Below are 27,227 nucleotides of genomic sequence, written 5' to 3'. Positions count from 1 at the left end.
TTTTGAAGCCAAAAGCTTTGCATCACAGCAAAATTGAGAGACCTGAAGTCCCAGTTCATGTTCAGCTTAGTCTACAGATGAGTCTGTCTCCAATTTCAGTTACTTTATTGGCGTGATGAGCTTGCTCAGCCCTGCTGACAGTGATACCACACAGCCAGGTGTTGCTTCTGTGACCAGTCTCACACTGTGGTAATATTGTTTGACATCATGCACATTTTGTCTGTGTTCCTGCCTCTTTTTCATGAGGTTAGATGTTACTTCATAGAGTGAAGCTATTTCAACATAATAATTACTAAGTTTTTCCTGTTTAGGAGGAAACATTTACCTGATTTAAAGTTCTGAAGAAATATCTTCTATGTCATATTTTACCAGGGAAGCAGTAAGTCCTGCTTGATTTCTTTTTCTTTTGAGTAATTAACATTATGAATTTTCATCTATGCATATATAATAAGTCTTATGTCCAATCCCATTTCTTACTTCTAGTTGTGGAAAATTACTCTAAATTAAATAAGTGTGTGTCCCTCCAACATTACAATGACTGCATCCTTAGCACTCCTCCATGCAATTGAGGAACGCCTCAGTACTCCTTCACAGAGAAAGAAACTGAGGCATAGGGAGCTCAAGTGGCTTGCAAAGTCAAACAGAGCCAGGCGTGAATCTCAGATCTACCAAGACACAGTTAAGTGCCTTGGCTGCAAGACAGCCCTTCTTTTACAGACGTTACAGCTGTGATTTGCAAAGAGGCTTACAGAATCTACTTATGCTAACCCATAAGATTTGAGCACCTAACTCCTTTAGTACCTTTGAAAATCCATTTGAAAATATTTCCTCATCCTTTTTTGTAGAAAATACTGTCGTCTCTATTCCCGTCTAGGATTATACCAGTTCCTAAAGGTAGAGCTAAAGTTTAAAAATATTTGTGTTATTTTCTGTCTTGGAAAAACACATGTAAGACCCCAATATTTGACTATTTAGTAGACTGTGTTCAACTGGCTTTTGCTGCCATCACATTTTGTAATAACTTCTGTTAAGTCCTGTATCCTGTCTCAGAATTAATATGTTCTTGCATAAACAAGTGTTGCTTGCCCAAATGTTGTGTTCAAAAATCTGTTGTGCAAGTATTTAAAGAAAGGAGTTGGAATTGCTGATAAATATTTCTGTTATTTACCCAACCATTGTGCCAGCAGAGAGATGTTAAAAATAACTGTTGTACTATGTAGCTAAAGAAAAACGGAGGGACCAAATAATCCGGCAAGTCTAGATATTGCAAAAGTCAGATGACCATCGACTGTTTTGTATTTTCACTTTTTGATTGAGAGCAAATTATTTTCTGGGTTGCAGCAGCTGGAAGAGAAGTTACTGGGGAAGCACAGAGGACTGCCTGTAAAATGCATGCATTTTAGGGCAAACTGCCAGGCCCCAAATCCTTCTCCCCCTCTATACACAACCTGAGCTAGTTTAGTAGAACTTCAGCAAAAGTCACAGCCTTTCCTGTTTGCTTTGCACTGCTAATATATTTGTGCATTGCAAAACCTTGCATCTTCTTGAAAATATTCTTTGGGGAGGGGAGCGGGAAATCCATATTCCTCTGTTTGGCAGAATCTCTTTGACGTCTCCTCTCCTCTCCTGTCATGCTTCTGTCTGCACGAGGATAAATGCACTGCAACTGGAAAAGTGAGATAAATAGCATAAGGAGAAATCATTATAAACCTCAGTGCTTGAGAGGTGCATTCTCGGAAACGTGCCAGTCATAAAACCTGACCAGGCCTGAAAAATAAAAATCCCTCAAATAATAATATAGGATCCCCATGGACCATTTTCTTATGCCTCTTCCACAAGCATGGAGCATTAAAAGATTGAAAACTCCTTTTCACTTCATTCCATGAAGCCTGAAAAACCATACGACATACTCCACATGCTTTTATTATAATAAACTGTGGAATAAAAGAATTTTCCTTTTTGGGACTGTGCACAAAATGAACCTTGTCCCTGCAAAATTAAATACAAATAAAAGGAATAGGGGACAACCATACTATAAGCCTAAGTATTCTTCCCACCCGTCTTCTGAACGATAAGCTGGAAGAGTGCCGAAAATGGATGCTTTCTCCTGTCTTCTGTGGGGTGGTGAAGGTGTATATACAAATTTATGTGTAACTGAAGTGCGTGTCACATAATTTATATGGGGAATAAGCCTCTTACAGGCAGGCCCAAAGACTTCCTTTCTTTTCTGAGAAAATTTCAAGTGCACAATGAGTGTGAAAACAATGTAAGAAACATTTGGCCACCCAAGACGTCACAGGCATTGTTCTGCTGCACTTCTGGCCTTGTTGGAGCTGACAAGCAGCGTAATGAGTAACAGGACTCCTCCCTGCGGTGCTCTTGTAGACAAGTTACACGACTTGTTTGTGAATCATTCTTCCTCCCTCTTATTAACAGCGACTGGTATAATGATTTTCTGACCGTAGCCATCTCCTCGAGGAAACTTTGCTGATGCAGTGTTATACTCATTACGCTTTGCAGGTTGACTTCATCAAACTTCACCTTCTGCTTTGATGGGTTATTCTCATGCATGAGAGGGATGTGCTTTTTTCCCCAGAGATTATTCACTGGCTTATTATGGAAACCAATTTTATAAACGGGGATTGCCCTGGTAGAAAAAACCAATTAGCACAGTGAGGGTTCTGCAGCATTCTCTTGCCAGCTGTGTTTAAAATAATGCCAAAATAATAAAATAGACGGATCTATCGTGAACAGCCTGCACTGGCACTCAGCCCCCATCTTACACTCTGTTGCCTGACTGAGGTTCCTGGTGTGCAGATCATGAGCTATGCAAGGCAGAAAGCAAGGCTTGCTGTGACCTGCACCCTCCTGAATGGCTCACAAGAAAGAAGAGGCTGGTGATACCTCTCCCTCCTGCCTCCCCCGGCAATGTGCCCTAGGATATGGGGAGCTCTCTGCCAGCTCCCCAGTCTTTCACCTGGTGGTAATTTCCACCTGGCTGCTTGAGCATTTTTTAACCACCAGTGAAGTAAAACCATTAAAATTGATATAATAGATTGACATATTTCTTCTAAGAGAGGAAATGTAAAACAATGAGGGTTTTTTATTATGTTTTTATCTATCTATCTTATAGGTAGGGTTTAATTACCCTCTAATTATGTTTTCTCAATTTTACCCCAATTTCTTCCTTCAGATAAACACTATTCAGATCACACATCTATGGATTTGCTACTCATGACATGACGAGTCTGGCATTTTTATTATCTTTCAACTTTATCTCTCCTCCAGAATCAAGGTTGCTGTCCTTAATAGTATTTTTACTGCTACAGTTAACTTCAGTTCAGGATTAAGACTGCATTTTTCTCCACTTGATATAAACCCCTAAAAAAACAAGGTCTCTGTACTGGGGAGATTATCTGGAAAAGTGATCTTTCAGAGTCCTCATACATTCTTTTGGAAATGGTTTCAGCTGAACATTGATTTATTATTTTCTGCCCACTAATGAATCTCTGAAACTGTGTTTTTTTAATGTCCTCATCCTCCTGCTTCACTGCTGACTGTGAATTTATTGATACAACACATCTTGTGCCATCGCCCAAATGAGTATCTAGCTGTAATATCACTAGCAATCGTTATTCAGCATTCAGACACTTCACCTGCATTGAGCAATGCTCCTACCCCACCCAATTTGATTTTATGTTTTAGGTAAGGACCTGCAAGATACAATACATCGCAGTCAAATGCTCAGTATCTCTGCTACTTTTTGCCTATACCCTTTTCTCTCTTTCCTTAAAACCATAATGCCATATTGCAGTGGGCATGACTTTATATATGCAAGTACAGAAGCATCTCACTTCATCACATGTTTTTGATCTTCTCTCTTAGCTCCTGCCAGCTTCACAGGCCACAGTAGGTGGCTAACTATTTACTTCCATTGTGCTGGAGGCTCCATTTTCTCTCCCCTCTCGGTTACCCATCTCTGCTGATCATACACTATTGGACTTCCTCAAGTTCCCTTTGAGACACCCAGAGACTTTTTCGAATCAATGATTCACAAGTAAACTAAGTCTGCTTTTTAACTTTTTGCTGGGTAGAGCGTACTGTTGTTTTTGTAAGGACTGCCAGAACTTCCTCTTAAACTGTTAGTAAAGATGGTCATATATCGATTTGTACATTGATTCCTGCTCTGTCATCAAATTTCTTTTGGAGAGAACAGAGAAATTATTATTCTGTCTCACTCAACAAGGAATATAAAATTACCTCTTGGCACAAATGCAATTAGTTCGCATTTGGTATGTTTCCACTCACATGATGTGATAAAGAATACGAGAGTAGTTCATGTTTATCCCTGATTATGAATCAAATCTGAACATGAAATACTTCAAAAAGTCACTCTAAAAAAAATCTACTTATCCACTTATCTACTGTGTTCATCCTGGCTGTGCAAATACTGTAGACTGAAGTTAAAAGAATGCTTGTTTCTAAATTAACCATGAAAAACCTTATACAGCTCTGGGGTACAAAGACTGCCACCAAACTCTTATTTTTCCTTTATCCTAGGGAACCTTTTTGTCCAAGTTCAGTTTTTTAAGATTTATTTTTAAATGGAAAGATTTATCTAAATAAAAAACATTCCCTACATGGAACTACTTTTGAAATAGTTGTGGACAATCACTGAGGTAAAAGTCTATTTCAAACCAGCTTAAGTGCAAAAATACCAAGGTAGAGTTAGGAGTCAACATTAATTACCTAGTGTCCTGCAGCACAATGTCCTGCAGCATAGACACAGTCCATTTGGAAGTTTGCGTGGCCATTTTGGGAACATCAAACCCGAAAGGCCAGAGTAAAATTGTCATCAAAACAGGGAAGAGACACATGTAAGTAGTAGAAGGGATGAGAGGACTAGTGGGGAGACTACAGAAGAAAGTCGAAGAAGCCGTGGAGTTAGAGGGTCAAGCTGGGGGAAGGAAACAGAGAAAATAGGCTTTTTGTTGTGCTGGGAAGACAATTCCACTTTTGAAGGAACTTCTTAGGGCATAATGACTTGCATAATGACTAAATAGTGCATCATTGCATAATGACTAAATGATGATGGAGAACTGACTCAGTGCAGCTAATAGCTGACCATGGTGGTACATGTGGGATCCTGTTTCTCTCCAATAACTAGCTTAAGTGAGATGAGACCCACCTTTGCTGTCTCTGAACCATATTCCCCATCTTCTTTGGTTCTGCAGGGCTTTATTTCCTTGGGTACAGTAATGAACAAATATGCAGCTCAGGTCCTAGGGCAGTACAGTCCCACCTCCTATGGGGTTGAAACTGAAGGAATACGCTCTGATGTACCACAGCTTTCTCCAAAAGGAGGTTGCTTGGGTATGTCTTCACCTGTAAAACAACTTATTCACAAACCAGACAATCTGCCCATGAATAATGAAAAGTTAGAAATGCACACTTATGGCATGCCTGCAGCATAGAGTACCTTAGGACAGGATTCAGCTTGCTGACTATGACATCAACATTTAATGTCTGTAGATGGGATTCGATATGTGCAGTGTGTATCTAAACTCTCATGCAGATCAAGTCAAGACAGCCAGTGCAGCCTAAAGAATGATTCAGTTCATCTTAAAACAGACAGCACCTAAAGTATGAGGTATTCACCTACTTAGACAGATGTATTTAGTGTTGTAAAAAATGTCTCAGAATAAAGATGGCTGGGCCTCAGCCTCTGATGCAGCAACCTGATGTGGTGTGTAATATCTGCTACCCCCACACAGGCATCCTGGATAACCCCAGGCATCCTGGCTGGTACCATGTACCTATGCTTTGGTATAGATTCCTGCTGCAGTGGCTCATCAGCTGAGCCACTCTTGAGATGCCATTGACTGTCCCGACCAAATCTCTACTGAGCACAGTGAAGGCTTGGACTCTAGCTGACATGTAGATAGCTACCTGCAGACATCTGCTTTTGCTTTGCCTTAAGCTGAGACCTAAGTCCTACTCCTGGTATCTGCAAAGAATAGCTATCTGTAAAGAATAGCAACATTCTCTCCTTCAGCATCCATCCCATCTCACCCGTAGGGAGAATGATTGGGTGGGCAGCCCCATGCCAGTGAACATGACTTTGGGAACTCTCTGGAGGTAACTTTGCTCTTTTATGCAAGGAAAGACCATGTTCCTAATTCCACACATCTATGATTACCCCGTAAACTCATTTTGAGCAAGGGAGTGTAAGGTACCATCAATGGATCATTAGCTGTAAGTCTCATAATATAAATCTCAATGACTTTTACTTATAATTAGACACATTCTGTGGCTTGAAGATGAACACTGAGATCCGATAGTGAGCTGAGGTGATTTATCAACATTTATGCATCTGCAGGGTTACACCAAGAACATGACTTTGCTAAAACTAACCTTCCTTATGGGAACAATGTGAAACAATGGTTGGTGTAAATAAGAAAGACACTAGTAGGCTGTGGATTTAAGCTCATCTTAGAAAGGATGAACTTATTCTATCTGACACATCCAGCTGTGCAAACAGCAGTATGGAGTGAGCTGTGTTAACTTTACTGATACATGGGGATTAGAACAGATCCTGTGCTACATATAAATGATTCCTTTGATTATAAAGTACTTGACTACTACAGGGGAAAGAAAGGAAATACAGGGGGAACACAAGTTACTTCTCCAGCTTTCATGAAATAGGATTGAAAACTGTACATTTCAGAACTTATTTCTTATGTGTGCCAATGGCTTTTGCCTTTCTGGGGCAGAATTTGCAGAATATGAAAACTTCCATGATACAACAGCTGCTAGAAAAGAAAATTATGACCATGCCAGAACTATTTCTTCACTCCTGCAGCACAGGAGTGGACTTCTTGAGGGATGGAAGACTCCAGCTGGATCCTCAGTAACAGTAAAAGATACGGATGCTGTTATCTCTTCTTTTGAAACTGAGGGTATGCCAAAAATTGCAGTCAGACGTTGGAGGAGAAATGTCCTATGCTCACCAATGCTTTAGGGAGAACAGGAATCCTGTTTTCCTGGAGTTTGTCCACCCAGTGACTGTAATTCAGGCCTGTGTATTTGGTTTTTTTTTTGCCAGCTGCTATAGTGAATTTACTATGTCATGGGGGGAGGGGGGAAGAAAAAAAAAAGAATAAAAGTCTGTATCAGTAGCCATATACAATGCCAGATGTTATCAATGTTACAAAAATACCTGTGCCTCTCAAGGAAACTTTCTAACCAAGGTTTCAAATGATGGCTGTGGAGCATGCTGCTTCCACTAGAATTTCCCCTTTTCTACAGAGCTAAACCACTGTTGACATCTTGTTAATTCACCCAACTGGGACTATGCTGTATCAACATGTATAGCTAACCTTTGTGTTCAAACAGTTCAGTTTGTGAAAACATTTTCTTGTGCTCAGTGTCAGGCTCTTTCTTGCTGCTTTTTTTCCATTACATCACTTTTTTTCCCCTTCAGCCAGCAATGTGGGAGACCATTTCCCTTTGGAGCATGTGCCAGTGTTGAGCTGTTGAAACAGCAGGGGAGGTTATAAATCTGTACAGGGAGCTCCTCTTCATCCTTAGTAGCTGAATGCTTTGTGGCCATCGCAGCCAATCCTTCCTCTAACCTCTGTGACCTTGCTTGGTCTCAGACACAAACCTTTCAGTTGGGGTGGAAACCAGCATCACGCTAACACACTTCCAAATCTGCTGTTACTGAGTCACTTTTTTAGACAAATGTCAAATAGTAATATTAATTGGTGACTTTTCAAGTGTGTCCTCATGACCCTTTTGGACTACTTCACCTCTACAAAGTTAAAAATAAAAGAAGAGTAAACCCCAAAGCCTATCTGAATACAATATCCAGGTTGCAAGAATTTATTCAAAAATTTCTAACATTAAAGCAGCTTGAACCCTAATTAAAAAAATACCTTGTTGCATTCCTTACCATTGCCAAATACACTATTCCACTGTCCCGCAAAAACATGGCTACTGAAAGCAAAAAAAGTGACTCATCTTTTCCATACCTAGAAATGCAGATGTAATTACATACATGTAACTGCTGTTTTCACAGCAAAAGTAGGCAGTAAATGGATATTTCCATTTTTAGTATGGGATGCAACTTTCAGAGTTAATTCTGGAAGAACCTGAAAGTTTTGACAGTTCAAAAGTTTTGGTAAGTTCCTTCTGTACCCTTGATAGTAAATGTTTGATAATAGATAACAGTTCTCATTAAACTGTTCAGATTTCCCTGGAATAGGTGAAAACTAAGTGATTTCCCTCTTTTCTGTTTCTTTTATAACAGTGAAATACCTGATATAGGAGGGGCAAATTATTTTTGTCAAAGTGTTTTTTCCCTTTGGAAAAAGATTTAAATTTAAAAGTCTTCTCTTTCTCAGTGTTGTTTTCATTTTTCATCAAAACAAAAGAATATAATTGACTTCAATTTCTCATCTGCAGCACCCCCGAATATTGGTACAAAGTAGCTGTCTTGTCCTTAATGCTTCACAATCCCTTGTTTGAGATTTTTTTTTGCGTTTTGATGAGAAGGGTGACACCAACCACCATGTCAAGGTCAGAGTGGTTATGGTGGGTTAATTTCAAAGATGCATTCTTGGACTTTCCAGGAAATAACCGGGAATTAATTGAATTCAGATTTATTTCTGCTGTAGTCTGAAAAGGGAGAACTATTATACTCCATATAGCATATATAAAATTACTCCATATAGAGTATTTCTATTCTATATTTTGTAGTGATCTTTGGTTGCAAAAATAAAAGCTGTTCTATGTAAAGGGATTAACTTCTTCACTGTGCTGAAGTCTCAGCAGCATCAATCAGGGTACATGGTAGTGTGGGCTTCTGGTTTTACAATTGCAATCCTGCCCATCAGAGGCTCTGCTTTAGGAGGTGTTATGGAGCATCCATATTCCCATGGCCTGGCAACTAAAGAAATCTTTTGGGACAAAGAAATGTGGTCTCAGTGAGGCTGAGAGCAGTTTAACTGACATTTGCTGTGTAAGTGCTCTAACCAATTAGTAGGTGAAAGGCAGACCCTAACGAAGTAAAGCTTTTTTCCTCTTCGGGCCTAATGAAGAAATCTACTGAAACTCTGTTTCATTAGGTGTGAATGGAGCAGACAGAGGTATTAAATCTTTTGTATTTCCTATATGAAATAAAATTCTAAATAAACCAGCTGGATCAATGTCTGGAGGCTCCTTGATTCTCATACAGTCAATGGAAGGAGGGAAGTGCCTAACCTAATCTAACAGGGTCTTCACCTGCTTGTCCTCAGAGAAATTCATCATTCCTGCCACCTCTACGGGGAGTGCTAGTAATTAAACTATGCAGAATGACTCATCAGATACCTACATTTCATTAAGTTAGAGATCTGAATGAGTAACTGGAACACTACCCAATATTTGTGTGTCTGTAAGTCCTATAAGCATTTCTTTTCTCTGCAAGCCACCGGAACTTAACAGATCAAATCCAAAATGAGTCAGTGGAGATGAAGATGAGAAGGTCAGGAATTACATGTCTGTGTCTTGCAGCACAGCTGTTTCATATTTATTTTTTGGTTCATCAAATGTCTTCTAGTTTGTATACATCTCCTGTGCCACGAGGTTGGCTATTGCAGCTACTGTTAACAAGCCCAGATTTAAGCACAATTTTGAATCAGGAGAGCTGAAAGTATTCTTAGTCCCTATCTTCTTTTCATCCTCTCAGAATTATTTTTTTCCAGCTGAGGTTTTTTTACCCTCAGTGTTGCTACAGTGATTTTCATGTTTTTGTCATAATACTAAGCTAACTTTGCAATTCTTTTCCTTCTGTTTTGTGTTTGTTGTTGTTGTTGTTGTTTGGTTGTTGGGGTTTTTTCCCCCCTAAATTCTGAAAGTAGAGTGCTTTAATTGTGGTTTTGTTGTGGTTTGGGTTTTGTTTTTTTTCTTCCAAAAAACTTTGTTGGAGGTTTGCAATAAGTGTCACTGTGGGGTTGCTTGTATTATAGGATTTGGTGTGTCTCATCAGATAGCTAAGGATGTCAGTGGTAATATTTTGTTACCAGGACGATCCCTGTGGTGTCTCAAAACTTGTGCTGATGATTGTCTTGGTTGCTTTACATCATCCAATGTATTGCCAAAGACATCAAACTTGTTTAATATTATTACAAGATTATTTCATGAAATGTGCTGAATTCTCATGCAGAAATATCACACTGGACATATCTCTATGTTGCTGTTTTTGCAAGAAAATGGCAAAGGTCAGTATAAATAAGTATTAGATTTTACTATATAATAATTTCCAATCAGCTTATGGCCTGTATCTTTCCATGTTTGTATGTCATTGGATATACAGTTATCTAAGGGATGTCTTGATGTTTGAACTAAATGACCGACGATGATGTTACGTATAACAGAAACCATGCCAAAATTTTTGTTTGTTGTTCTTGGATGAGAATGCCATCAAAAGCTTTTACAAGGCAGTCTTGTATGGTGTTCATTTCCCTCAGTATGATGAGCTCATCATGCAGTGGGACAGACTATACCCTTGCTTCCAGTTGCAGATTGAAATAATCTTTGTTGGCGTTTGCTGCTTCTTCAGTAGCATGCTTTATGTCTATGCAGAAAACGGAATCATCTTGCATATAAAACGTTACCAGATAGAGAATTTCACATTAAAAGTGTTTTCATATGAAGCATGGCCCAAGGATAAGTATTTCATTTATTTCTCAGGATTGCAGCAGTCGCATGTCTTCCATGAGTTATTGAAAATTATTAATCTAGTCCTGATATTTCTGACAGCTGCAATACTGTTCCTTTTCAATTTTTTGTCTCAAAATGCTCAACAACAAATTTTGTTACCTGGCAGATGTTTGAATTTCACAGTCATTCTCAGATCAGCTTTGTTCTTATAGAGCTCTAGGTTTTCAAAGTAGCCAAATCTATAGACTTGAGAGTCCAAGCTCAGCTGCTTTCAGTTTAGCTGCCTAAACCATGCACACTTAAACTTTTGGATTATTCCTATACATGTGGCTATAGGTATCCCACCCAACTTCAAGGGTCTGGAAGTTTCCTTGGCAGGGAATAAGAGAATTAAATATTTAAATATTTCTCAAATGTAGGTGTTCAGAAGAAAATTGTCTGTTAAGCCTTGCCCAGGAATGATGCTGCCTTCCAAAGAACAGGGAGCGATGGCTTTTTTGCCTTTATGGCTCTCAAGAATAATAATTTCGCTCTGGATGTGTTCAGGCTGATAGAAGTTAATGTGCAAATAGGATACTTGTATGACATTCAAAATCTGCTGGAAACCTTGTTAGAAATAAAAAAATTGGAACCCCCTTCTAAGCACAGTGGGGCTGTAAGACTCCTGGCTGCTAAATCATGGAAAAGAAGAAGAAATGAGAAACTCTTTGGAGGATAAACCTGTTTAAGAAGGATTAAAATATATAAACTGATTCATTCATTTGGGCACATCTACCAGCTCTGCATGTGCTCATTCTATATTTGTTAACTATTTCCAGCTGTAAGTGAACCATGTGCTGTGCATAGGCACAGTAATGGTAGCTCTGCATTTTGTATACCATATCCTCTACTCCTAGGAACTACATCTATATTGAACCTATAACTCCATAGACAGTACCTGTGCTGCACCTGGCTGGTCCTGGGAATAATTTGTATCATAGGGTAATCCCCAAAACCTCACTCCAGTCTGGTCTCATTGCCCTTTTATTTAGCCTACAAGTCGATGCTCGTAAATCCTGTTTTATCAGTGATAGATGATGCCAGCTTCTAATTGGGGCCCTTGGCTGTTGCTGTGAAACAGTGTTGTTTGATGGTGGTTGAGGAGCTGGCCCCATGAGGTCAATCCATCCATACTTCAGGTTAATATGTGCTTGGTGAATATTTAGCTGGTTTGTCCCACATCAAAACCCAGAGACATTTCTGAAGATTAAGAGCTGAGACTGTGAATTTGCCCTCGCTACTATGCAGCTACTCTTTAAATGCATGAAATGTGCCTGAAATCCTTTTCACATCATACACAAAAAGCCAACTATGAAGAAGGGCACCTGAAATTCTGGAGTACATATCCAAAATCATGGACCAAGCAAACATAACTGTCAACGGGTACATGATTATGGTCTGGTACTTCAGGTCTCACCCAACAAAGTTGGATAACATTTCATGGATGTAGGCTTGACCTACAGCACTGGAGGAGTCTGCAGTTTATCAATGGCTGTAGAATATTGATAGAATGGCTGTTACTAGAATTGCAGATTAAGTTTAGTGTTTGAGGAAATACAGATGACTCACAACTGACCTTGTGTCCCAGCACCTCATGGAGACCAGGCTGACATCATAATTCCATGAGCAAAAAGCAAGGCCACTTGAATTTTTTTCCCCCAGAAACTGGGAAAGTCCAGAGAAGTTAGGATACACAAGGAGATTTCTTGTCCCTCAAGAAAGCAGATTTAAGAAGCTGTCAAGATGAGTTCTGCTTGGGTTTTATGTATTACATACTTGGGGAAAGGAAGTGGACCTAGGCAGTATTTCAGGTATTGTGCCCCTGACGCGTAAAGGCCTTCTTCATTCTTGAGGGAGAGGAGCACAGTAACCAGAGTGGAGGAGGGTAAAGAAGGTGGTCTTCGCATGCCTCCTTTCATATGCACAGTGGCCAGAAATGAGGTTGGACTATTGAGATATCCATGGAGGACATGCTACATCTGTGTCCTGCTCATGGCACTCATCACTGCCTACACATGCTGCTGCCCTTGCTCAGCCCTCTTATACCCACCTCATTACAATGGTCTGGAGGCAATTTGTGCAGTCAGGCCAAGAGGAGTCGCTTCAACCTGATCCTGCTCTCTAATTTTATGCTGGTGCTCCACCACCACCTCAGAGTTGCAGTTGCCTTGTGTCTTCTATGACTGTGACAAAAGTGAATGCAAAGTTTATTTAAACTCTGCTATTCTCCACTGGTAATGTCTGACACCCATTTTTCTAGATGGCTATATAAGATATGAGGCAAAGATAAACAAATTTCTTTCTTTAATCTAAATGGAGTCCTCCTGATTTGTATCAAGGAAGTTGAGAGCAGAATCAAATACTAGATCATTATTTCTTGAACCAGTACAGAGGCTGAAACCCTAGGCTGTGAGGCCCTGATTCAGGAAAACATTAAGCACCTGCTTAACTTTGAGCCGTGACTTCAATGTATTTAAAGTTAATCAAGTGCTTAAGCTTTTTCCTCTATAGGGATTCTTTTCTGCATAAGGGCCTAAGAGAAAATAGATAACTATAAAGAGCAACTGTAATGAGCCTGTATATGGGCCAAAGAGAAGGGGATTATTAATGCTTTCAGGTTCAGTAAGGACGAGGGTTTAAATATCAGCCTCCTACAGCGAGACATGAAAGACTCTCATAAATGTGTTAAATCGCATCAGGTCCATTTAATATCATTATGTTTAATAGAAGTATCTTTGCACTATAATAATCAGTAAGGGCAGTAGGTGGACCAGTCAGGCTGTTCTGGAAGCAGAATATATTCCTCCTGCTAGAGTTATCCTCCTTTCTGCTGCACTCTGTAGTGTAGGTCTTCAATAAACAATAAGCTTCTAAGTGCTTTAATCTCTGGGAAAATCTTGAAATTGCCTTGAGGGTGGTAAAAACACAGCTCCATGACACAACTGAGCTAGGAAATTAAGAATGAGGTTCTCTAAACCAGAGTGGTAGAAATGAGTGTGGGAAAAGTTCTTGTGCAACCTCTGTTTTGTTGGCGATGCTTCCAAAAATTAGTAAGAAAGACCACAAAACTGCAAATCAGAATAAAACTTAGTATAAAACTGAAACAAAGCCTTTTATCAGGAAGGCCTTTCAACAGTCTTTATTGTTGCTTCCTCTCTCTTTCTAACCCTCTTGCTGTGGACAGAGAAAAAACACATCTCTTTTTGGTTGTTTATGACCCTAGAGGGCAAATTCAATTTGTTGATTTAATTGGAGCATTTAATTTTAAACATAGTTTATGATATGCAAGTGCTGCAAAGATCATTTGTCAAAACAAGAACATTGGGGAACCTTGACCCCAAACCTCAACAGCTTTCATTATAATCGCTTTATGATGCCTAAACATCTTAGCAATGAGTCTTTAATACAGTGTGGCTAGATTTTGTGTGAAGTTTGTAGGCAGTCAATGGCACCTTTTATTTTTGAAAGATTATATTGGAAATTATTATTTTAAATAGGTCCAAGACAAAATCACTCTGTGCAGGAAATATAATGGTAGAATTTGAAATAGCCAGTTTGGATTTTACAAAATCAAAATATAATTGATGAACAATTGAAAAACCAATTTGTATTTCCTTGTCTTGAAGAAAGTTTAACATAAACAGAAGCTGGCTATTCAGTATTAAGACCTCCCAAACTGTCATGCTTCAAATGAAATTGCATTTTTTTGGAAGAAAGGAAAAGAGCTTTATGCAGCTTTGCTAAATACAATGAGAAAGCACAAGTATTTTTGAGACATTTGCAATTTGTATTGTCTTTATAACAATATTTTTGTTATCTTTTATATTAGGCAATACAGGACCATATGAATAAATGTAGTCAATTACGTTAGTACATAATATGACACATTGTCAAGCAAAAAATGCATCTTTCTTTACCTCTACTGTAGCCATAGCCTTTGATTCAAGAAATTTTCATGGCCTAATCATTGTACCCAAGCTATAATTAACCCATGGAACTCATTACTGCAGAGTACCATGGCATTGATGTGTTCAGGAAAGCAAGGAGTAAAATTAGTGGAAGGAAAAAATCCATCACCAGGAACATGTGGATATTAATTCTGGCTAGGAAATTCCCTGGACTGCACATTGACAGAAGGACACACTTTAGAGAAGGGTCTCTGTATGCTTGGCCCATTTTTCTACTCCTTCTGCAGTATCTGCGTCTTTGACTATAGTCAAAGAGAGGTGCAGAGAGGTGGTAGATATGCCCACAGAGGTGGTAGATGCCTCATCCCTGGAAACATTCATGGTCAGGTTGGACAGGGTTCTGAGTCCCTGCTCATTGCAGGGGGTTTGGACTAGATGACCTTTAAAGGTCCCTTCCAACCCAAAGTATTCTATGATTCTATAAAAGCCATGGATCTCCCAGTAAGGCGCATGATGCATTCAGTGTCCTTTGCCACTGCATTCACCTTTCTTCATATTTCACTTGCCAGTGATGTAATTTAAGTATTTCTCATTTGACTAACAGGCATTGTAGAGCTTGTTGCAGAGAAAAGATGTGTAGAATATTCTTCCATCCCATCAGTGCCCTTCTAGGGTTTAGCTGGTATGTACCTGAGCACTTTCAAACCTCTGGTCCACTATTCCAAAGAGATGCAGAAGTGAACCCTGGCCTGGAACAAAAGACAACAGTGAGCTATTCATTTTCAGGATGCAGGTTGCTCCTTCTTCACGCAGGGGTCCCAGAGCTGTGCCCTGAGCTGGCCATCATTCGTCAGGGAAGCAGTTAATCCCTGGTACAGCCCTGTCTGCCAGAGCAGCCACAAGCTCTGGAGCTAATGTTGTAACCTGGACAGTGATCACATCTCCCCAGGCAAGAAACTCCAATGACTCCAAAAATGCCAATTAACTAGACTCAGTCATTACCTAAAGGTTCACCTATCACATGTAGGTTAGTTTGGACTCCATAGCTTGTTCCACTTGCAGATGGAGAAAAGGCTGTATGATGAAGCAGGTCTGTTTTCTTCCTTTTATCTCAGACAAAGTGTGTGTTCATTCCAAGCATAAATCCATCCTATGGAGGAACACCTTGCGCATTGTGCAAAGACTCTGTGAAAGGCAGTGAATTTTGTTTTGGAGTAGGAAACGTGCCACCCATCAGGCCATATTCACTCAAAGCTTTTCCGTTACCATTTCTAGGATCCCGCTCACTCGAATATTTAATAACAGTTGTTGCAAACAGTAGTAGGGAACAATAAGCAAGTCCAGTGAGAAGCCTTTTTCCTTCCTAGGGCAGTCTCTAGGCAGGTGATATAAAAGATGATTAAATTTCATAGTATTTCCGTAAAAATTTTATCAAAGACCAAAGGTACAAAGCAGTTGTCTGATGCCGCCTCATTGTTCATTTAACAGTGATGGTTTGTAACAAAGGTAGAAGAGCATAATTCTATTAGGTAAATAAAAAATTAGATTTAGTAGAAAAACAGAGGCTGCTGAACAGTGGAATCCCTCATATAGGTCTGAGAGCAAACCTTTATTGATGAATGATATGGGAGAAGAAACGAGTGAAGTGCAAATCACAATGCTCTTTTATGCACAGCACAAACTGCATGTTTTCCATGCTCACCCTTTAAAGACCTGATAGAATCCAGTTCAACAAAAATATGATCACATCAGTTAAGTAGGGAGATGGTACCCTGTGACAGATGGACTGAGTAGGGGCTTCCAGATTCTGTGAAACGGAAATACACAAAGGGAATAGGAGAAGAGGTGAGTTCAGATAGGAACAATAGCTTCGCAGAAAGATTGTCTAGGCCAGGAACTGCATTTTTGTAATTTATTTTATTATTCTTTTATTAAGGCTCTCTCTCTCTTTTTCTTTTTTTCTTTTTTGTAACTAACAAAGTATCTTAGACTGCATTAGGAGCACAGTGCTAAACATGGTATGGTGCCAATCTACAGTTAGGGCCAAGAGCCCTTACTAAAACCTAGATCAGCCTCAAGGATTATGTCAAGTGACACCCCATGGCTAAGTTGCCCTTCAAGATTTTACAGTAAAATATTTTCTATTTATCCCCATTTTCCTATTTTATGAATAAGACAGCAGTTGGGAACAGATCCCTGCTCCTTGTACCAGCACGACTCTTCCAGTCTGTACTGCATGTATTCTGGGGAGAGTGGCTTCAGAAACAGAGGAAAACTTAGAGGACAATAGCTGTCTGCTAGGAAACAATACAATCCGTCTTATTTTAATCTTTTATTTGCTAGAGTCTGTGCTCCAAATATTCTCTCTTCCTTGCAGTATGAAAAAACCCATATAATCTAAACAGCACTGGCTGAATGTGAATTTTTTGTAATACTTTTTCAAAACAAAATCATCCCCATTCATATTTAATGATTCCTTTCCCAATGCAGCTAGCCAATGAAAATAAATTGGGGAGTTGCTCATCCTAAAGGAATCCAAATCATTTAAAAAGTAATAAATTAGGCATATTCCCTCAGGATCAGGGCATATTATCAGTCAATAAGCAGGATTAATTTAGATTTCAATATGTTATGCTCTCCATAATCTTTGCTTCTGGTGCACATTAGAGAGTATTTTGCCCCACAAGATTAGTCCAGAATAAGTAGGCTTTATCGGTGTTCATCTAGCCTCTTAGAATGATTTCATTTTCTCAGTACTTTAATAATGAAATGATTTTTTTTATCTGTTTATGTATCTAAAAGGTGATCCTCCCATTTTGAGTAGATGATTATGTTCCCAGTTTTAAGAAAAATTGAATATAGAATAGGATTAATCACTTTAAGATATTCCACCATGCTGGTGCTTCTCAGCATGCATATCTGGGTGGAGAACAAATATTTCCCTCCCTCGATTGTCAAAAGCGTTTCGGATCAGGTTTCCTAAGTCTTCTAGGATCTTTCCCAGAAAAATATCGTTCCTCAGATTTGACTTGTTTGGTTTTACCAAACCAGAGATTCTCATTTAAACAAATAACAATGGTTGATTCAATTCTATCACTTTCCTCCCATTCTATTGTATTAAGGTGACAGTATATTTCATTTCTTGTTTATGGTTTCATAAGGACAAAGAAACCTATCCAGGGTCTCACGGGAAGGCAAAGTCAGAAAAAGTTCTACAGCCCAGTCAGAGAGAAAAAATATCTGTAGCCTTTTTCTCAGCAAATATGGTGTTTCCATTGCTTGTGACAGACACTGCTTCACATTAGGCTACCAGTAAAGGCTTCTTAAGGTTTGTCTGGACTTGTCTTGGCCCACTTGGATGCCTGTTGCAGCAGTTACCGATTGTCCAGGGGGACATTACCTGCTTGGTTTTAGCTTTTGCTTAGCTTGGACCAAATCCAAGGTGTAACCTCTGTTATTGGATAAAGTTTTCTCACTAATTGATAGCAAAAACAAGAAATAGACCCTAAACAGTAGTCTAAAATGCAGCAGAGAGGGGAGAAGGCACAGGATGAGGGCAGAGGCCTTGGAAACACAGGCAAAGGCAGATAGAGGAGACCTGAAGGCTATAAATTGGGTTCAGTTACTGGTCAGCAAATAAATGCAACCTTGGGTACTGTGTAAACAAGTCTCAGGGGTAATGATGAGAAGTAAGAAGTATCCAACATACATAAACCTGTGGTGGGTTGATCATGGCTGGATGCCAGGTGCCCACCAAAGCCACTCTATCACTCTCCCTCCTCAGCTGGGCAGGGGGTAGAAATTATAATGAAGGGCTCATGGGTTGAGATAAGGACCGGGAGATACCACCCACCCATTACCATCATGGGCAAAACAGACTCAACTTTGGGAAATTTGTTTAATTTATTTGCAATCAAATCAGAGTAAAGTAATGAGAATCACAGAATTACAGGTTGGAAGGGACCTCAGGGATCATCTAGTCCAACCTTTCTAGGAAGAGAAAATAAAAACTAAATCTTAAAACACCTTCCCCCTACCCTTCCCTTCTTCCTGGGCTTAGCTTTACTCCTGATTTCTCTACGTCCTCCCTTCCAGCAGCACAGGGGGACAGGGAATGGGGCTTGCAGTCAGTTCATCACATGTTGTCTCTGCTGCTCCTTCCTCCTCAGAGGGAGGACTCCTCACACTCTTCTCCTGCTGCAGCATGGGGTCCCTCCCATGGGAGACAGTTCTTCATGAACTTCTCCAACGTGAGCCTTTCCCACGGGCTGCAGTTCTTCTGCTCTTGTCTGGGTCCCTTCCACGGGGTACAATCCTTGAGGAACAGACTGCTCTAGTATGGGTCCCCCACACGGTCACAAGTCCTGCCAGCACACCTGCTCCAGTGTAGGCTCCTCTCTCCATGGGTCCACAGGTCCTGCTGGGACCCTGCTCCAGCGCGGGCTTCCTATGGGATCACAGCCTCCTTCAGGCATCCACCTGCTCTGGCATGGGGTCCTCCATGGGCTGCAGGTGGATATCTGCTCCACCATTAACCTCCAATGGGCTGCAGGGGGACAGCCTGTCTTGCTGTCTTCACCAGGGGCTGCAGGGGAATCTGCTCCAGTGCCTGGAGCACCTCCTCCCCCTCCTTCTTCACTGACCTTGGTGACTTCAGAGTTGTTCCTCTCACATAGTCTCACTCCTCTCTTCGCCCATAGTTGCACAGGGATTTCCCCCCCTTCTTAGATATGTTATCCCAGAGGTGCTACCATAGTTGGTGATGGGCTTGGCCTTGGCCAGTGGTGGGTCCATCTTGGAGCTGGCTGGCATTGGCTCTGTCAGACACAGGGGAAGCTTCTAGCAGCTTCTCACAGAAGCCACCGCTATAGCCCCCTGCGTACCAAAACCTTGCCACGCAAACCCAATACAAAAATGCACCATATAGAGAGTACATGGAGGTACACATGGATCTGCAGACCTATGACAAAAAAGCAAAGTGCACAGCAAGTCAGCAAATATGAAAATGCCCCCTAGCAAGTCGCAGAGGAGGAGGAAGAAACCTTCAACACCAGCATCAGATTCCTCCTAGAAAAGGGCTTGGGATGCTTAAGACTCACAGTAACCCTCCCTTGTCTCCTGGAGAAATGGACACCATCCACTTTAGGACACCACAGGGCAGTAGGAGGGTGAGCATAAGACTAAAGAAGAGGGTAAGTACTATAAAGTTTGTGTAGATATAATTTTAAGTGTGTGTCATGGCTTAGCCCCAGTCAGCAACCAAGCACCACGCAGCCACTCGCTCACTCCCCCCTGGTAGGATGGGGGAGAGAATCGGAAGAGTAAAAGTGAGGTAACTCATGGTCTGAGATAAAGACAGTTTAATAGGTAAAGCAAAAACTGCATGTGGAAGCAAAGCAAAACAAGGAATTCATTCACTACTTCCCATCGGCAGGCAGGTGTTCAGCCATCTCCAGGAAAGCAGGGCTCCATCACGCGTAACGGTTACTTGGGAAGACAAACGCCATCACTCCAAACATCCCCTCTTCCTCCTTCTTCCCCAGCTTTATATACTGAGCATGATGTCATATGCTATGGAATATCCCATTGGTCAGTTGGGGTCAGCTGTCCCGGCTGTGTCCCCTCCCAGCTTCTTGTGTACCTGGCAGAGCTTGGGGAGCTGAAAAAGTCCTTGACCAGTGTAAGTGCTGCTTAGCAGCAACTAAAACATCTCCACATTATCACTGCTCTTTCCAGCAAAAATCCAAAACATAGCCCCATACTAGCTACTACGGAGAAATTTAACTCTATCCCAGCTGAAACCAGGACACTGTGATACGCAATTTGAACTGTGTAGTATCATTGTAACCGCACTAACAATAACACTTTGATAAGACTGCTAAAACTGTAATTAGATCAACAATAAATTACTGGCTTTGCATATATGGTGTGCTCCTTTTGCCCATAACAACCTGTTTTTCTAACCTCAGTGTTGGGATGGTACTATATGGTTTACATTTTCTGTATGTATTTAGAAATTAGTATTAGTACTAACCAAAAATTCCAGAAAACATTGGCATACATTCTGTCTGACTGGTGGGTATCCATGAGTTTCCCATCCCAAAGTAAAACCTCTCTTTGCTTTCTGAATTCACAAGCTACACTCATGCTTTGACAACAGGACCTTAGTGCCACAAATAGCATTGTGTGGACAAGGGTCCGCACACAAGACAAAATACAATGGCAGCCATTCCTAGGCACAGCAAGGTTATAATATTGGCCATATGAGAAGATATAATCTGTTCTCAGACTCAGCAAAAATGTTACATGTACACTAGTTTAGGAGTTCACATGCAGCGTAATTTTTAACTCGCACTTTGTAAACAGATTCAGACAGTGTAGGAAATTCTGGCCCTGCTGTGCTGATCTGCAACTGTCTTCCCTTGCTTTTAAGAAATCTCTTTCCCTGTCTGCCTTCAAAATGTTATCTTAACTAGGATTAATAAAAATACACTGGGGAGCTTCTTATCTCTTATAGGTATTATATTTATAATAATAATAAAAAAGCTTTAATTTTGGAAGAGAATGGAGGGGGAGGGAAGCTGGAAAGAAGAAATGTATGTGTAGGAGAATAGACAGGTAAGAGATGAGGCAAGGGCGTTTGAGGTCACAGATGGGCCCACACCAAAACCTGAGATCCAAATATCCCTGAACTTTGAGAACATCTGAAGCCAGATCAAAAAGTTTTGATCTGGACCCCTACCTTTCTCTCTGAATTAGGGATGGATAAGCTGGTTCTGATAAAAGAAGATCCATCCTGAGACTTTTTGAAATTCAAAAGAGCTCAGTTTACCTTTTAAATTAAGTTCTGAGCAGCTTTCCTACTTCTTGTGTTCAGCCAGAAGAAGATGTGGAAATATCAAAACACGCCATGAAAGACATGCCTGCCCAGCCTGAATGAGGGCATACTGAAAATCCCCTGAGGGAGATTGATCCTCTGAGATTTCCAGAGCAAAGAAGCCTGGATGTGCTTCAGAAAAATAGCTGAAGTTTTAGGCAATTGACTGAATGAAACCACAACATCAAACAAATTGAGGTTCACCGTGGCTTGCTGCTTAACTGGAATATAATTCAATTTATTTTATATATATAGGATTCTCCTGTTTGTAAGCAAAGACCTGCAGAGTTTACTGGCTTCCCTGCCAAAGACATCAGTGGCTACATCTGTACGAGGAAATAAAGTGCATCCTGGCTCTCTTCTGGCCAACTGAAAGGGTGTGGCTCATGCTCATAGGACTGAACTCTCCTGTCCTTCAAACCCTGGTGGCTGCATCCAAACTGCCTATGGGGAGTGGTCCTTGGCCCATGTTCACCCATGAGCCATGCCGAGGACTTGCTGGGGAATGGGCTAGCAAGCATGACGAAAGCTGTGCCGGATATTGTCCTCATATCTAAAGGTATGGACAATCAAGGGGTAGCAGTGGGCCTATGCCCTGGCACTTTTTTTTCAGTAATAAAGACTGAGCCAGCTTGATGATGGTTACTTGCTGCTGTGACTGTAGTCTGCCTTCCTGGGCAAGTGTAAGGAGACCACCATAGTGGCCAGTTTTGAGTATCATCAATCTTCCCTGCAACTCCTTTTGCTAAGTTTCAATATGACGCTCTTTGTGAATTAACTTGTTTGTCTCTAGACAGAGATTGAATGTCCTTGTTTAACCCACTTGATTTTCATCCTGTTCATCATTAAATATTCAGTAACAAATTTACTTTTTATTGAGGTGTATGTATCTACTGTCAAAGCTCTGTTGCTGTTCTGAGAAGATAAGATTGGAAATTACAGAGAGTTCATCTGGCAGTGGTGCATCTCCAAAGCAGTATGGACCAGTGAGAGCATGTAAAGGCAATCGGCATCATTGTTGTCCTTTAAAACCTGGGAAGACAGCCAACGCTGGTTAGCTTTTATACCCAGCTCTTGAGTCCAGTGTATATCATGGATACAGCTTGAATCTGTGGTGGAAAGAGACCTGGATGGACAGATCTACACCTTGTCTCTCACTGCATGCCCATTTTCCCGTTGGAACCTATAGACCAAAGGTACCTTGCGGACATCTCTGATCTAGATCACTGAGGAACTAGGGCTGTAAAATATGCCATGAAGTCTAGCTACAGAGTTGCATTTATTTACTTCTGCAATAGAAGTGTTTCAGCATATAGGCTTGACACAGCCTCATGACCCTGGGTAGGATATCACTAGAAAATTTGGCTTTGATAAAGATTTGGGATTGCTTCTGCTAAAAGTTTGGGATTGTTTTAGCATCATTAATTTTGCAGCTTGGTAAAAGAACAGTTTTTATATATGTGTTCTTCAAGGAGAATGATACAAACACATATTATAATACTGAAAAGTGGATAAGCCCTTAGTATTATCTCTTGTTTTAACATCTCAGAACAACCCTATTAGAAATACCATTAGGTTTGTCTGGATTTTAAATTGAGATATTAGATAATGTTCAAGGAATTTTATTAGGTGAAGTTACATACTTAAAATGAAATCTTGGCCTATATTATTAAGACTATATCTAGCAACTATCTAGCAGATTTAAAATAACTTGGTCCATTTTCAGAAGGCTACAAAAGAAGTTGGAAAATCAAACCCACATTATGTCACTTTTCTATCCACCACTTTATGAAGATCATACTATTCTAGTGTCTAATTCATTCCCAAATCGTTACCCAGGAACACTTAGGAGCACACTACTCTCTGCTGAAGAAATAACCAGCTTCATTTGTGTTCTGACTGGCTGGAGTGTTTGAATGGAAACGGAGGCAAAAGGAAAGTGTTTATTGTGTGGTCAAGTGGAGAACAAAATGCAGAAGAGATAAAGTTCATCGTTTTGTTCATAGTTCTGAGTGCAATGAGACCTACAGCAATTAGTTTCTGCAAGAGGGCTGTGCTTGACTCTGGTGTAAGATCTATCCCCTGCACCCATGCTTCCCATGCCTTCCCCCACATGTTGATCACTTAATTTTTTCAGGAGGGCATGGCTATCCCAGGAGACCCCATATGGGAGTCTCAGAGCCACCAAGGTCCACAAATGGGATCTGGCTACCACCTACTTTAGCTGAACCCCATGGTAAGTGAGGAACCAAAATGGACTGCCAAGGCACAATAAATACGGTTGTCTCTCTGATGACTGGCTGTCATGTTCTGTGAGAGCCAAATTTTCAGTGCAAGGGATGAAGCTTCATTATTGGGTATAACGAGCTGAAATGGTTAAGCTTGAAGGTGATTAATGCAAGGACATGCTTTGCTGGAGCTGAGGATGTTTGGATAGACCACGGCTTCTCAGCTAGGGAATGATTTCCTTTCGTAAAATATGAATTGTGCTTATGTGCATGTATTTTTTATGTGGATAGATGTTTGTGTGAGCATCTGTGTCTGTGTTGAGGAGCTGGAGCACAAGAAAAAAAATCCAAGCATGCAAATGAAAAAAACCTGTTCTTTTATGAAGAAAATGGGTCTGTTCTCTTTTGATTGCATTGCTTACATAGTTGTTAGTTTAATCTTTATAATAAAGTTGGTTGGGTTTTTTTTCAAATGTGTGGCAAACTAAGTAACTGGAACATAGGTAGAAATAATATATTTGGGTTACAGGAAAAAAAAACTGGCATGACTTTAAAGGCACACATTTCATAACACCACATGTGCAAAGCATTATAATAATTGCACTGTGCACATCTGTAACTGACAGAGTGAACAATGAATATTAAAAACAGGTTCCTAAAGCTGGCCCAGAAGCTCAGCAGTTGTATTTTATATGGGAGACCTGTACTAGAGTCCAAATTCTGGGTCTTCTGATTCCAGAGCTGGTGGGCTTTGATGGCAGTTAAAGTGATGGGCTTGGGTGCAGGTAAGAGCAGTGGGAAGGAACATGTCAAGGCTGCTCCATTTGCTGCTGCCCCATTCCCTGTCCTCCTACCCCACAGAAGGTATTTCACTGAAGAAATCTGGCTGGAGCCCTCAGTGGCTGCTGCTCAAAACTGCTGTAGTGCCAGAATGAGGAGGAAAAGTGATGGATGTGGAAGCAAAACAGTGACTAGCAAATGGTCTGAAGGCCATGCTGGGAACACCTGGCCTCCCTTCCCAGTAAGGATACAGAGACACTCAGATTTCCTGAGATACGCACTCCTGGGCAAGATGGGCAAGATAAGTACCCACACTGAAGTTGTGTGGTTCCTACTAATTGGTGATACATGCCATTTAATTAGTGGGCTATGCAGCACATTAAAGGCTTTTTATGAGGAAGAACAGTGGGATATCATTCAATCAGAACATTCCTTGCAGACAGTGGAGAATGCAGTAGCCACCCCTCAAGGAATGATTCCTCTTTCCAGTAAAGAGCCAACTCCAGAATGGTTTGAAGATTATGATATTACTTCATGAAGCAAAAAGCAGGATATCATGTTTTTCATTTTATAGCAGCAGGAGACATGCCATGAAAAGCCCCAGAACTCAGATGCCTTCCACAAACACAGGAGAGTAAACTTCCTGCCAGACCCTAAAAATGGGACAGATGTCAAGATGTCCCAGCTCTGAATCCAGTGACTTTGCCATGAGATTGCAGCTGTGAAAGCAACGCCCAAAATTTTATTATGATGTCCTGTAGAAGGAGGAACGTGGAACGCTTGGTCTACAGGCCCAAACGGTAATCATTTAACAGGGAAATACTCTTCGCTTTCCTCTTCTCTTCTCTCTTTATGTTGAGTTCATTTGTACATCCAAATTATTTTAGTTATTAGGACCATTTTCTCCACTTCCTTTTCCTTCTTTTTACACTTCAGAAATTTTCTCTTTGGATCCCTACAAAAATTAACTATTGTGACGTTTTTTCTGTGTTATGTCTACCACACTCAGCACCACGATTTCACCGTTGTCTTTTATTTCTGCATTAATCAATCTGTATCGTAGATTGAGAGCATAAGGTTTTTAGGGCAAAGACCATCCTTACATTCTGTGTTCACATAATGGCAACCTGACCCATGATTAATGTTCAAAAGTTCTATGATAATACTTCTGCTATTACTGCTATTATTCCATCCATGGTTAAATCTTTAACAAGTACTATTTAACATAATGTCAAATATTGAAAGACTGTTTTGGACTTCAACAAAAATAGCATCTTCATTGACATGAAACAGAATTAAAAATCATAGTATTAAAAATAATAAATAATGACACTTTTCCTGAGGCAATGCAAAATAGATGCTTTCTTTTTTGCTGGAAAGTGGGGATTTGCCAGCAATTCTGTAACATTAAGAGCTTAAAGGAAAAACAAACATTAAGAGATTAGCAATAAAGTTATAAGAAATGAAAACATTGGATATTCATAAGCTAAGAGTCACAAAAATCAGAGATGCAATGAATTTCAATAGTAAACGTGTCTGTCATCTAAAAAACAATCATAATCCCATTTTCTTTTCTTCTTTGACACACTTCTCTAGTTAAATGAACATAGCTAAACAGCGGATTGCTTAGCCCAAACATGTAATAACTTCAAAGACAATTAACAGTATTCAGAAAGGCCCTTTGATGTGAAATTGGAGAAAATTAATGTATTAAAAATATGTATTTGGATTTTAATTAAGCAACCCAATAAAGAGCCATTCTGAGTTGGAGAGGTAGAATTTGTATTCCTTAAACAGGAGAGTCATGGTTTGTCTAAACCCAAGCAATGGGTCACTGAGTGCTAGAGTTAAATTCGAGGAGGTTATATAGAAAAAGTACTTAAATGCCACGCCAGTCATCTTCCTTATTAATATGTCATATAAGGCCCCCACCAAAAACTCACAGTGACCTAGATATTATGAAAGCTAATGAGAAGTATTGAAAATTAACAGTTCTGATGTTACATGATTCAAAAAATCATGTAACTGTAGCTGTCTTGAATCATTGCAAAGAGCAAGAAAGCCAGTGGGGCTGGAGGAATGTGCTAATTAAGGAATGCTCTTGGAATGTAAACTCAGGTACATTTCCAACAGGCTGTGGGGAGAAGAAATCTGATCCTAGCTAGCAGGGAAGAGGGAGTCATACTTCATGCAAATCTTAAACATGCTTTCCCAAGAGCCAGAGCTAAAGATAAAGTGAAAGGAAGGTGGGAGAAGTGGGAAGGGATCCATCTTGGACAGAGAATGCAACCTGAAATGTCTCACTGATATTGACAGCCCTGGAGTGGTAGTGGGATTTTGGATGTCTGCCTTTCTTTCCTTCCCTCCCGTCTTCTGTTAACATTATAAATCGACTCTGTAAGATGGCATTAAATAGGCAAAGAGCTACTAAGCTGCTGCCTTGGTTATTGAGGCTGACTACAGAGTCAGAGAGTATGATCTGAAATAAAACACCCTCAAGGAGAGGCTGGCCAGGATCTATTGCCACCTATCATAGCTAAGTAATATCTCAGAGAACTCCTGAGTAGCAATTTGAAGAAGAGACTAATCCCAGAGGTATTTTAAGCTGTTGGAAGAGTGTTGTTTTTCAAGGACCCACCAAACCTAAAAACAGTCCAACCCAGTGAGCAGGAAATCAAGCAAAATTGTCAG

General features: G+C 40.3%; 1 long non-coding RNA gene across 7 annotated transcripts in view; it reads left to right on the top strand.

The window, feature by feature from the left end:
- LOC142052552 (uncharacterized) overlaps positions 1-27,227 on the top strand; it is an 85,943-nt gene that overhangs the window by 45,785 nt on the left and 12,931 nt on the right. For all 7 annotated transcript variants that reach the window (XR_012658881.1, XR_012658875.1, XR_012658877.1 and 4 more), the window contains 2 exons: positions 21,784-22,724; positions 25,111-25,336. This is a non-coding gene — a long non-coding RNA (uncharacterized LOC142052552). The remainder of the gene's footprint in view (positions 1-21,783; positions 22,725-25,110; positions 25,337-27,227) is intronic.

The sequence above is a fragment of the Phalacrocorax aristotelis genome, chromosome 2, assembly GCF_949628215.1.
Source record: "Phalacrocorax aristotelis chromosome 2, bGulAri2.1, whole genome shotgun sequence".
Classification (NCBI taxonomy): Eukaryota; Metazoa; Chordata; class Aves; order Suliformes; family Phalacrocoracidae; genus Phalacrocorax; species Phalacrocorax aristotelis.
Note: the sequence above shows the minus strand (reverse complement) of the source record. Positions and strands in the feature narration are given on the sequence as shown.